This window comes from Pleurodeles waltl, chromosome 2_1 (genome assembly GCF_031143425.1).
Source record: "Pleurodeles waltl isolate 20211129_DDA chromosome 2_1, aPleWal1.hap1.20221129, whole genome shotgun sequence".
Classification (NCBI taxonomy): domain Eukaryota; kingdom Metazoa; phylum Chordata; class Amphibia; order Caudata; family Salamandridae; genus Pleurodeles; species Pleurodeles waltl.
In genome coordinates, this window is record NC_090438.1 from 70,851,742 (window position 1) to 70,865,457 (window position 13,716).

The 13,716-nt window shown below is 45.4% G+C and overlaps 1 protein-coding gene across 1 annotated transcript in view; it reads left to right on the forward strand.

The window, feature by feature from the left end:
• AR (androgen receptor) overlaps positions 1-13,716 on the forward strand; it is a 351,022-nt gene that overhangs the window by 109,553 nt on the left and 227,753 nt on the right. The gene's annotated exons all lie outside the window — the stretch shown is intronic.

Here is a 13,716-nt window from a genome sequence, read left to right on the forward strand (position 1 = left end):
ACATGCATTCTATTTAACCCCAGCAAGACTCTCAAGAATATCCACGAGGCGCTGTCCACATGTATCAGGTGTGGTCTCCCTGAGGGAGACTTCTTTCATGTGATCTGAAGTTGTCCTCAGATACGCCCCTTGGGGGATTCACCAGTGAATTAGCGGAGGTCCTGGGGCGTTCTGTAGACTTGAATCCCAAAGTTGCGTTGCTGGGGCTCCTGGAGGAATTGAGTGGCCCCCATGCAAACTGGACATTTGTAAGGGTTGCATGCCTCATAGCCAAAAGGGACATCGCTCGCATGTGGCGGCAACCCAGAAGTCCATCGTTGGTGGCATTGAGGGCGGGGTGGACAGGTGCACACACCAAGAAAAAAAACAAATTATGCTGCCCAAGGCTGCCTGGAAAAGCATGATAAAATATGGCAGAAGTGGTGGACCTACCATGGCGTTCTCTTGTAATGGTGAACCAATAGTGGACTGTGAACCTTGCTATTCACTTGTTGTTATTGATAATGTTGGAGCTCAAAGTGTACACATAGTTTTCAGATTTAATAAAATCAATCAAAATTTGGTTATGAAAAAATATATACATGACCTTTTCAAATACCATGCTCTCCATCTTCTGGGCTTCTAAGGCCTAGCTTAGGGGTGACATAAGTATTAAAAAGGAAGGTTTAGGCCCACAAAGGGCCTGATTTCAGCAACAGATATCCTGTACCCTTATCACTGGAAAAATATTAAATTTCCCTCTCACTATCCTCCAAGATGGTACCCTACGTGGATTTTTCTGACCATCACACCCCCCATTGGGGTCATTCTTCATCACGTTTCATCCCGGTCCCTATAGACCAGGAGGGGGGGTCAACCATATTCCACAAAGCAGTTATGATATTTTCACAGACGGGGTTTAGCATCTATAAGATAAAAAAAACACAGAGAGGACACCCCAGTTTCCCTTTAATGTTGGATGTCCTCTTGTATGGTTAAAAGTGTAGGTGATGTGGGTGTCTATAAGGATATATAATTTCCTTACACCCTGTTAGTCATTGGTATGTTTCAGTCAACTGTAGGAGGCAGCTCAGGGACTGGAGCTTTCTTCAGAACTCTTAGTACCCCTCTGTCTGTGTGTCTCTGTGTCCTGTTCCCTTAATCATACTAGTCAGTGTCTCCTAAGACACACCGTTCTGTCCTGCTTTCATTCAGTTTCTTTCAAAATGTTTATTTTGCCAGGTTGAAATGGCATTCTTAAACTGCACACTTAAACTGCAATTGCAAACCTTAGACATGTTTTACAGTGTTAACTTTACCCACAATGAGGGCTGCAGCCCACTGGTAGCATTGAATTTACAGGCCCTATGTACCTTTAGTACCATATACTAGGGACCTTAAAGGGGAAATTAAAGGTGATAGTCATGTGTATGGCAATTTTATTGAATTAGACTCAGACAAGACTGAGGTGGTAGTCTTCAGGAAGAACCTCTCGCCATGGGACTCTACCTGGCGTCTCCCAGATTTTGTCCCACCCCCACACCGTGCTCACAAGTGAGAAATCTCAGAATCATCATAGCCAACAAACAGGACTTGACTGCCAAAGTCAATGCAGTGGCCTCTGTCTGCTTCAGCACACTAAGGATACTGAAGAAAATCTTCAAGGTGCTAGCAGACAAAATCAGGAAAACGATCACCCAAACCCTCATCACCAGCACACTGGACTATGGGACCACCCTGTATACAGGGATTACCAACCAAGCCACAAGAAGACTGGAGAGTCCATCCAAAAATTAGCAGCCAGACACGTCCTCACACTCCCACGCCAAGCCCACATCACCCCCCATCTTAGGGTTCTCCACTGGCTCCAGATACACAAATGCACACACTTTAAATTCCTCACCCACGCCGACAGATCTCCCAACAACATTCACTTCCACCAACCATCCCAACACCTATTCTCTGCTGGTCTCTCTCTAGCACACACCCATGCATACACAGAAGCAGAGCAGGCGCCCGTCCCGTCTTGTTCCTGGTCCCTAAGCCTGGAGCAACCTTACACAACACACCGGAGTCTCCTCCTCTTTTCTTGACTTTTGCAAGAAGATGAAGACCTGCTTTTCAAGTAAGCCTCCAGGGCTTGCCACACACACTGCTACAGAGCACCTGGATACTCTCAGGGCTGATTGGCATGCTATAAACACACCAATAACATACCATGTTCAACAGGGAGCGCAGAAGTACATTAATACTGACTAGCAGGAGTAAAGTGTGCAGAGCCCTCAGATCAACAAAAACAGGTTTAGATAAAGAAGGCAAAAACCTGGAGGAATGTCACGCAACGATGATAATTTCCAATAGAAACGCTTTTATGTGTTAAAGAAACATGCTTTATTGCTATATTCTAACCTGATGTTTGTAGCATGATTTACATGCCAAATATTATCAGGGCTTCACTAGTGCAGGAGCTCTTCGAGCCAGAGCTGACCCTTGGTTCGGCCGACCCCAGATAACCCACTGTTTGTTGATTGTCCCATGGCATTCAAAGGTGGTGAAATGTCCATTCCTTGCAAAGATAGTGCTTATGTGCAGGACCCTGGGTTTTGAGAAGGTCGTCCCATGGCAGTCCAAGGATGGTGAAATGTCCATTCCTTTGCAAAAGAGGTGCTTATCTGGTAGGACCATGGGCTTGGAGAAGATGAGCCCGCTGGCCACTTGATGCTGCAACATTTTGCAACAAGCAGTTTTTGTTCTGCATGGGCTTGCACCTTTCACAGGAAGAGATGCTCTTCATGGGTGACTGGCCCGACTCCTCCCTAGGGCAGGTCTTCCTGAATTGCAGTATCCTCCCCTAAGGCAGGGCAGGATCACTGGTCTCCCACTCTTGCCCAATCACACTTGTGTCAGGCATGCCCATAAACAGAAGACTAACTAGCTACATGTATTCAGGAGCAGGGAACAGTTGTAGTGCTCAGCGTGCTTCCAAGCTTTCCAGAGTCTGGAAAAAAAATCTGTTCGTTTTTTGATGCTTATACCTTGTAACCGTTAATGTGGATCGGTTCAGAGGCAACTTCTCTGTCCGTTCCCACTGGTTCTCCTGGCCACAACTTATTCGGCATGTACCTTGGTGCTTTTGGAGAGAGGCCATCATGGGAGTGCTCAGCAGCTGCCACAAAACCAATCACTCCCATTCAAGCAAAGCGGAGAACCCACCAGAAGTGAGTCTAAGTGGAGATCTTTGTCCCTCAATGTCAGCAGCATAGAGGGAGGCCTGTAGATTTAGTGACCCCCCAACGTGCCTGGGGGTAGCACCTCTAGGGTAAGAATGGGTCAGGAAAAGGGCCAAGTGCTCTCCTTGTACATCACAAGACCACTTTGGCCCTCAATATAACTTTGGCGGTAAGTGCCGCCTACCGCCACGGTGACAGCCGCCAACATGCTTCTGCCGGGGCTACCAGCCGTCTCCGCATATTATGACCGTCGATGGTATTCCGTGGAATACCGCCGACGGTCATGGCGGCGGACGGCGGTAAGGCGGTGCTGCTGACAGCAGCCCCCCCACACCAGCAAAACACTGCAGACCGTATCATGACCAATGATACGGCCTGGTGGTGTTTTGCTGGCTGACGCTGCTGCTGACAGCAGCGCCGCGGCCCGTCTATAGCCAGAGGACCCCTTGCAAGCAGGTAAGTCGGGTTCTCAAACAGGAGAGGGGGTGGGGGGAGGTGTTGTGTGTATGAGGGTTGTAATGAGGGCCTTTGTCTCTTGACTGTAGACATCCTAGATATGGTTCACTTCAACCGTCCTAAATGCTTCGGAGGTGCCCTGCAATTCACACGATTGTCCGGCTTATTTTTCTCACCTCATCAAAAGAGATCCAATATGGATTCCTGTATGCCAACAGTTAGCTGTAGCACTCTCACTCCATGCTAGTCCTGCTTCAGATACATAGCTTAAACATACATGAGACATCCATGTAACAAATGGATGGAGCGAAGGACCTTGTTATATGGGACTAGTGGACCATTTAAAATGGGAGAGTTTGGAAAACAATTCTTCCTTAGCTGGTAACATTCATAAAGGCCTGTCTTGTAACTATAATAAGTTGCTACCACCACTGTTTTCCCAGTGAGCTCATGAGGGGTATTATTGATGTGTACTTTAGGCCTAGCAATATAAAATCTGCTTGACTCGTGCACAGGTTCTAAGAGCCAGACCCTTTTCTGGCTCAACTCGCCCATTTGTTGGCTCGTCCTCCTCTATTGCTGAGTGAGAAATTCAGGGCGGGTGTGCACGCTCTGCAGAACTACGCAGGGAACATTCCCGTCTCAATACAGATCTATTTACTGGTACGCAATCAGTGCCTCTTAGTGTGAGGCTGTCTCGAGGCAGACAACTGTTGACATCCTCTGCGCTGAGGTGCCATAGCCTTTGGTGTGCTTAAAAGCAGTGAGTGTCCCTTTATATTTTCATTTCCAAGGAAGGTACATGATGTACTTACCAGGCACTTTAATTCGTGTGGCCTTTCCCTGCTCCCGGGTGCTCGCTGCACTTGTTGAACAATGACATGTTTATAACTTCATTGATTACGTTTGATTTGATGGCCTTTTCACTGTGATCGCAGTGATGTGTCCTCCGCAGTGCTTATGTGACTGTTGTGCTCATTAGCATCCCTGCCCGGATGCAGGCAGTGACTGTGTGCATTTGGTTCCACCCACGTGTCATTCAGTTCTTCCTGGTCTATCCTAGGCTTCTGTGTACCTACTTCATGCTCAGTGCTGCACACATTCAATCAATCAATACTTCTATGGCACGGCTTATCACCCTTAGGGTTTTAAGACACTGTTGAGCGCGTGCTGTTCACTCGAATAGCCAGGTCTTTGGTCCTTCCAGAAGGCCAGGGATGCTGTTTGTTGGCACTAATGACTAGTCATGATTCAGCAAACTTCTGCTACTGTGACCACTTGATGTACTGCACTGAGTGTATTGTTCTACTAGAAGACATGACTATTAGGATCTGCATTTGTGGTGATCTTAATCTAACCGCAGTGAGCAGATGTATCTGGTAGTAGTTAGTGGTCAGCGGGTCACTGTTGGGGTCCAGGAAGGGGTGATCTTTCCATTGCACTTATTTGTATTAAATGGTAAGGTGATAACGCCTCACAAGCAGCCCACCGCCTTGACTAATTATCCTGAATGCTTTTCTTTCCATTGGGTAATTTGGATTCATGTGGTCTCTGGGCGCTGCAGGATGTGTGTGTCCAGAATGTTTCAGCTTGTGTTTTTTTTTAGGTAATTCGTGTTCTGATACTTTAAATGGACTGGGCGAGGTCTTGGTCGTAGTCAGCGAGTTTGGCATAATTTTAGATTGACACATGTAAATTGTTTTTCAGCCCCATCCTGTCCTCCTTTTGGTAACTTTGTGAAGAAATGGCTGACTGCTTTCATTTTTAGGTTATGGCCTTATCCAAGGTCTTATAATTTTACTAACATTTGTTGTATAATATGTTTCCTATTGGGGTTTACAGCCAACCCTCTTCATCCATTGGTCTGTAAGTATGTCATTAATTTTTTATTCCATCCACTACAGCATAGGGCAGTGGATCAGCCCATCTAAGCCAATGGCTACCTTCACTGCAAGTGATGGTATTGCCCTCTTTCAGAAGAAACAAATCAATACACAAAGTAATTTCCTTCAGCGCCCGGGAGTATTATGGTAAATCTTCCTTGTAGACAATGCTTTTATAGGTTGAAGAGGGACCAGAAGCGTCAAAAGCAATAAAGTTGTGCAATTCTGGTTTCTTCCCTCCTCTATCCCTCCATTACTCTAGTCAATCCAACTAACAAACACATATCCTCTGCTCAAATTAACTCATAATAATACTAATACTGTACTCATATTTCCATATACTAATCCACCACTAATTCCTCTTCGGTTCCAGAGTAGCACGCTACTCGCCGAAAAGCTACTCGACGCCTCATCAGGGGTAGTAAGCACTATGTAAATATAATCACAATTGCAATTACAATATCCATTCCACAACACAACAAGCATAGACAAAGCCAAAAGCGTGGCGATCAATGCCGGTTCTGTTGCCTTTGCAAATGCTTGTTTCTCTTTGGTCTTTTTTTCTATGGCTCTGCTGGTCTTATGTTTTTTTTATTTTTTTACTTGTTTCTAAAAAACGATGGCAGGTTGGAGATCTGACATAAGAACTTAGTATGTACCTCTTTATGTTGTCTGACCAACTTTTAATCTGTCGTATGTGTTGTACCACTATAGGAGGTACAGTTAGTGAGAGGTTTATGACTTATTTTGATGTTTTTGACACCCACACGCTACCTTAAAAATGTTTTACATTGCTAAGTCAGGTGAAACGACAATGGTGAGGTCTCAGGTGCTGTGTCTTCCATCACCCCCCCTCCCCGCACCCCCCACCAAGCTGAGCGGAGTATCCCAGCAACCATTGATGTCCATAGCTGGTCTTTGCCACAAGAGTAGATCTTGTGCTGCTCAGGTCATCTTGAACAGAGTAATTAAACCTAGATTTCGTGCAGTTGGTACTGTTGTGTTTTTTTAAAGTATATTTATTTTTCTATTAGCTCTGCAGAGGGAGGTTTGTTGTTCTACTCACTCCCATGCATTTGTTAAAATGAGGGTTGGTGCAAGGTTTTGTTACATTGTTTTATTCTCGCTAGTATGTGTTCATTACACGTGGCGTGCCTGTCCAGCAGCTGTTACAAGTGTTTATTCTGCTTCTGTGGCCAGACCATAGTTTCACAGTACATGCAAGTAGATTTCATTCATATAGTTCCCTGAACCTTTGCCAAGTATTATGATGGCACCTATCTGGGCACAGTTTCTTATTACACGCAGCAGAGTTGAAATAATTATCATACGTTGTATACATTTTGACATTTTAAGTTCTAGTGTAGAAACAAGGTTTATTGTCTAGGTAACCTCGTATAATAATAAAACAATACATACATACATAGTCCCTTATTATGAGTTTGTCGGAATAGGGTGTAGCATTTACTAAATATGGTAAATGCCACCGTTACTCTAGGGTGAGGTATTTACCACGTTTGGCTTCCTTTTCCAAAAAAGAAAACTGGGGAATTACATGCAGAAGAATTTTTTTTACAATCCAGATTCTGCATGCTTTGCCTTTTTTCCTGGTCTTTCCCCCGCCCAATAAATTTCAGCAGGTTTGACCAATGCAGAAATATGTCCACTGCGTTAAGTATGGGTTCTTCTACTATGCACACCAGATACACTCTTGCCCTAAGGATACATTTCCCCTGCAGACCTAAGCATAGATATTACATTTGCTCTGTAGACCAGAGCGGGGAAGAACTGCAGTGTAGAAAAAATACCATTTGCGCCTAGACCAGAGGTGCACCTGCCTATAGGTTTTAAATCATGTGCCTTATATATCACAATAGCTCTGTAGGCCAAAGACGGTCTCGACCAATAGATAACAAGGGAACAATAAAGGAATCAACGTATAACCCTTCCTTGAAAGAGTCCCACCACTCCTCCAGTCAGACCATCGGGTGGAGTTTACAAGGGCTGATGATGGTTAGTCTAAACTATTACAAAGCAGTACAGACTGGGCTTCAAAGCTCATTGTTAGGATGCAGAGGCACCAAACCAGGCAGGATGGCTCAGCGAGACCACATACAGCCTGCCTTGAAAGCTATATACTGCCTTCCATAGACTGCAGGATCAAGATTGAAATACTCTGCACAGTTCACAAGTCCCATGCGGGCAGAAGATCAAGATATCTATAAATACTAATCCCACAATAAGTCCTAGCAAAACCTTGTTCTTTGTATCTGCCCAATTGATTGCCCAATGAGCATTCGTATAGAAGAGATAAGGAGGCGGGACCCTAGAAGTTCTTGGGCCCTAAGCTTTGGAATGTACTGAGTCCAGAATTGAGGTCTCAGCCCAACTACTTGAGGGAAGCGTGAAACCGGAGCTCTTCACGCTTATTTTCAACTGAAGTTTGTGCACGTGGGTAATGTGCAGGCACGGATCCGCCACCAGGGTGGAGGAGCGTCCCCCCCCATAAACAATTGTTTATTATAGTTTTTTTAGTAAAAGGGGCAGGGCCTCGGGCTGTGACGAGCACTGAGGGGCAGTGCACATGTATGTTTGGAGCAGCACGGCGGTGACAGCGGCGACGATGGAGGTACGTTTTAAAAACATTTTTTTTAATTAATTTCACCACCCCCTGTTACCACCGTGAGCTGCTCCTGGTAATATGATGAAGAATATCACTCCTGACCCATGTTTTACCTGTTGGCCTATAACTACCTTAAATTCAGACACATTTAAACTCAATAATACTCTGAAGTAACTAAAAGGCAACTCTCAGCGCTCTACAAAACTCCACAGTAAGTAAATAATAGGTCTGCCCTACAAACCAGGCATGCTCCCGCCCTATAGATCTTAGATCATCTGCCCTGCAGCCTGAAGGCGTTCCTGCCCTATAGGTCTAACATCATCTTTTTAATTCAGGCCAAAGTCATTCCTGCCTGTAGATATTAGATAGGCCTTGCAAACCAAAGACTTTTGTGTACTAAGATGACCAGCCTGAATAACTCACTAGGTAGATTGAAAGAAGCCTGAAGTCTCTTGGAGGGCAGGCCCCTCCCTCCAAGGAATGATTGGCAGTATTTAGCTGGGTATCATCCTTCATTCCTGGTTCCTTTGGAGAGATCTTTGTTTTAGCTCTCAAGGATGAGGTCACAGAAGGATAGTACAGATTATCATCGCAATCAAGGCAGCCAACTTCTCAAAGAATTCACTGTGGAGGGCCGGTGACTGGGATGACAATGACCATAATGTCAGAAAACTAAAATGTTAGAGAAGCAGTTTAAGAGATGAAGTGCCCGGTTTTGATATCTTAATATCATGCATGATTTAAATCCAAATGTGAGAGAGACAATGTATATAGAAGTGCTGGAATTCACAATATTTGTATTGTGTTAGGAGAAGCCGAAGGGTAGTATAATCTGCGGGGGTCAAGCTTTTGACCATCCAACGAAAGTCTGTCACCTGTGATTAGCGATCAAGACTTCTGCTGCTCATTGGAGTCTCCTGTTTTTCAGGCTTCTAATCTTTTGAAGTGGTCTCCGTCCAGGATGCAACCCTAGGCATTAGGAGCCAGCTCCAGTACTTTGAGACACACAAGCAGTTTCCGCAACCATCAAAGCTTATGGTTATTTTGTATGAACCCCCATGACTCTGGCTTGAAGAACTGACCATCAGTCTGGACCAGAAGTACTCAAAACCACCTCAGCCTACTGGACCTTTGCCCCTAGCTTCTGCAGATTCTGTACTAAAATTGTCTCTAAGTTTTGCAATGTAGGAGAGCATGATGTAGGAGGCCTAGAGACATTTGGCTCGAGTAGTTTTCATTATACTACTAATTTGTATTAAAACAAATGTATCTAGTTGAGCTAATCACATTGTGCCAGTGTGGTTAAGGTTGCGGACCAAAGGAAGGACAGGCTGTCAGCATCTCCACATCACTAGTTGAATAATTAGCATTATCCAGGTATCCTTTGCGGAGCTTTTGCAGATTTCTAAAGATGAAGGCTATGTGTTAATAGCACTAAAGTGATCACACAAAAGATCAACCTTTTCTCTCCATACATATGCAGAGTAATAGATTCTGAGCATGTAACCTTTATCGTTTGCCCAGCCTAACCTGAAATCTCTTCTATCCTCCTCTTGGTCATTTCATTTTTATTTTATATATTTTTTCCAAAACTGAACCATACATAAAAGTTTGATGGCACACTGTCCTTCCTCTTTTTAGGTCCAACATATTAGTGCGCAAGCACTGCTTTTCCGACGCTTTGGTATGTATTTGGGCTTTTAACCATGCCCACCGCACGCCCATCACTATCACACGTTCATGGGCTTGCCCTTAAAAAGTCCTTTATTTTCATTGTTAAATGCTTTACGTTTGTCCCTCCTTGGGGGGGAGGGGCTTAGTTACCTCCTTGGACGTCTCCCCTGTTACATGGATAATTGCATGTTTGCAGATATGTTTGTCTGCAAGCGAACTTCCTTTTCCTTTAGTGTGCTGCTTCACGCTGATGCTGTGGCACTTTGAGTCGTCTCGCTTATGTGAAACTGTATTACTTTTCATTTTCAATTTATGTGGCGACCTTCAGGAAGCACCTCAAGACCTGGCTCTTCGGTCAGAAGTCTGCCTCATTCCAGGAACAAAGACGATAAAGTGGTCCTCAGCAATTCATTGATTTTTTTCGTCTGTCTCTGGAAGGTAAACCATGCTGTGGCATGACAGGAGCTTTTCTTTACAGTGCGTGCCTTCTGGGGACCTGCTGGTACTTTAAACTCTGACCCATTGATGGTACGGGAAATCCAATGAGTTTGATTCCACCCCCTTCTGTGCTGCAGGTTTGTCATTGGCAGCTGCTTTACATGCCCGGTACGCATCTATAGGCCATACATGAATGCCCAGTACGCATCTGTAGGCTATGCATGTATGGAGTTTGTTTCCTAGTATCTGCAGTGCTCCTTTTCTGGTCCAGACTGTTAGTGGCCCTGCCTTGACCCTCATATTTGGATTTAGTGTTGGCGGAGCTCCCCTGGTCTAGGCATACACTTTTGTCAATATTGCTGTTAGGGCCTGTTGGCCGTTGCTTGTTAATTGATTTTAATCATTGGGTTATGCTGGCCAACTGGACTTGTAGTGCAGGCAGCTCTGCACCCTTGTTTCCTTGACTGCTATTGCACTTTGCAGTGATGGGTAAGCATAGGTAAAAGCAGCACCACGCTTCTTCTCCATCCAGAGATTGGGGGTGGCTGAAAGGGATACTCTTCACGGGACTGTCCTCCTTCCCGCCATGCCCTACCAAGAGCAGCGGCAGAGTTGAATTCTGCTCTTGGCTTATGCTTTGAAAAACCCAGTAGCTGATATTTTCCATTAGACCGCCCACATCAGCCCCTATGCATTTTTCCTTTTTTGTGTAATTCCTGTAATGTGTGGCTTCCTTCTCACCATTTTCTGAGTACGCAGATAACAACAATGAGACCTTGTACATAGATAGCACCCCCTCTGGAAAACATGTTCTAAAGGCAGAGTTACAGGAGATGGTGAGTTACTTTCATTGCTGGTTCTTCTGCAACTTGCATGGAAGGATCTCAAAAGTGTTCCTGTTCCTCGATTCACTGGTGATCTGTCTTCCCCAACCATTCACACTGACTAAAAGCGAAAGCCAGATCCTATTGGACCCAGTGGAAAAAAGACTGAAGCTGCCTTCAAGACAGCTTATTGGAGCTTGTGTGGGAGCAGTGAGAGCTGGTGTATATGTTGTGTGCAGAACTCTATCCCCAGTTAACTACCTTTTGTCTATGGCCTTATTGTCAGGGAAGGTCAGTTCACAACTTTAGGGCTAATGTTTGATCAATAAAGTATTCAGCGAAAGCTGTGGACGATCCGAAGGCTGGCCATCGTACTTGTATCTCTCCACATGGAAGGTAGTGAGGGCTCAGAAATGTTATCCCCTGCCTGTGTCCTTCGTAGGTCATTGGCTGTTTGACACGGAATTGGAAGACGTTTTTTGCAGTTCTTTTAAAAATCTGAAATATTCTCAGCCTTTCCGGCCTTTTATACTAAGTTCTTGGAGATGAAGCCTTAGTAGAAAAGTTATGAACTTGCCTCCTATGGGTTCCAGTTTCAAGTCACGGGTAGTCAACTTCCCCTGGTTTCTAACCTAGGTTAGCAACAGTGTCCCTACCTGGGTCAGATGCCAGGAATCGGAGGACCCTGGGACTCTTCATGCAGTTTTGGGTGCCCGGCCAGGTGTGGTACTTAGTTATGTTCTTGTCATGAATTAGCTAGATATCTACCGCCTGGTCATAGCCTGGAAAGGAATAAATAAATTTGTGACCCTTGCCACTACAAGAGGTATTTTCTCCACAAGATTTTTCATCTGGTCTGGATGTGGAAGCTATGGCTTTTATTGAGTAACATGATGCTTATATTCATGTTGGGATTCAGCTTTCCATTCAGCCCTTTAAGGTTCTTTCTTTGTGATGCTATCACTCAGAGTGCTGTTCTTTGGCCTGAAATCTGAAACCCCAAGTTAAAAAAGGTACTGGCTCATCTGATCTCTGACTTGCTCTGGAGGGTGTGTTGGTTCATCCATACTTTGATGATCTACTAGTACTTACCCACTTTCAGGTAATGGCTCTCTGGCCTATCTCTTGCACTGTTCAGTAAACTCACCTGATACAGGCTCTGGCATATAGTGGGGCTTGATTTCAGACAGATCCCTACGACTGGTCTTTCTTCCACCTGCTTGGACCCTCAAAGTTGCATTCATAGCTGGATCTACTGTTACAAGCAGACAACTCTGTGGGGCTGACTACAAGTGCAGGGAGACACTGTTCAGGGGGCTGGTGGGCCTGCTTGCCTGCCTTCTGGTCTCTTTACCCTGATTCTGATAGCTGCTTCTTCTGCCTTCCTGCTTCAGGTAACCAGTAGGTTTTTGAGGCAGTGAGTCAGTCTGCTTCCTGGCCTCTTGGCTTGGCTTGTTTTCGAGTCTTGCCACCTTGTTTTGGGGTATTTCAAGGTCATCATCTCAATGACGTCATTGGCCCACCCTGGTGTGTGGTGGGTATCTCCACCCACCTTCTTGATGAGGTATAAGTGTGAATCTGTTCTTCAACAGTTCGAGCAGAGAGCCAACAGGCTGCGTCGTGTCTTTCCTTCCTCTCAGGACATCACTGCCCTCAGTACTCAAAGGTTTGGCATTCTGACTGTCAACCTGTTTGTGGATTGGTTCTGTGCCTATGTTTCAGTGGGCCTTGTGAGTGCCATTAGCACGGATGGCCTGCTGAGCCCCTTACCTCAGAAGTTCTTTTTGCCTCCCACTACTGAGCCCCCTTGTTTCATGCCTCTAGGGAAAGATCAATACTTTGGGTAGCCAGGCAGCTGGGGTTCCCCCATTCTGGTCCAGGCACCCATAGTTTCCCCAACCCTGACAGCTGCCCACGTGCTCCGAATTTCCTCTGCTTCTGGTTCCCTGTCCTCTTTGCCATCCTCTTTTTGACATAGCCTCTGGCCGTAAACTGATGCTGTAGTGTAGGAGTTTGAGCATATGAGGTGCTTCAACATCTAGATCCTTTTCTGCCTCTGTCTCTTTTCGGGCGTTAGGTGGGCCTTCCACGAGACATGTGTATGATCTTTCACTAAGCTCCTTTGTGATGTCTTCTTTTGCTCCATCTTTTCTTCTCTGTGATCCAAAACGGATTCTACGGTTTTGACAAGATTTTGGCTTCAATGGTGGGTCATCCTTTGCCACTCTTTGCCTGCAGAAAACTGCAATTTGCGTCCTCAAGGTGCCCTGAAGCACAAGTCTGTCCATTGTTTCTCCTGCTTCTTCTTGTTACGTCCCCAAGCTCTAGCCTTGGCCCTGCCCCATGGAACTTGCATCTCTGCCTTTCAGGACTCTGTGTTCGAGCCCAGGGAGAGGAGACTGTAGTGAAGTTCCATCCTTCCAAGTTTTGTAGTGGCTGTTACTATGGCTTACTGTTTAAATGTGGTGGGCTCTCTTTAAGTGCATGCGCCTGAAATTACATGTTTTGTGGCTCTTATTCGGTACCGTGGTTCTTACCCCAGATTACCTCAGCCCACCATGACACTGATTTTATCTCAGTAAACCTGCGACCTTCAGGCTGAGTCACTG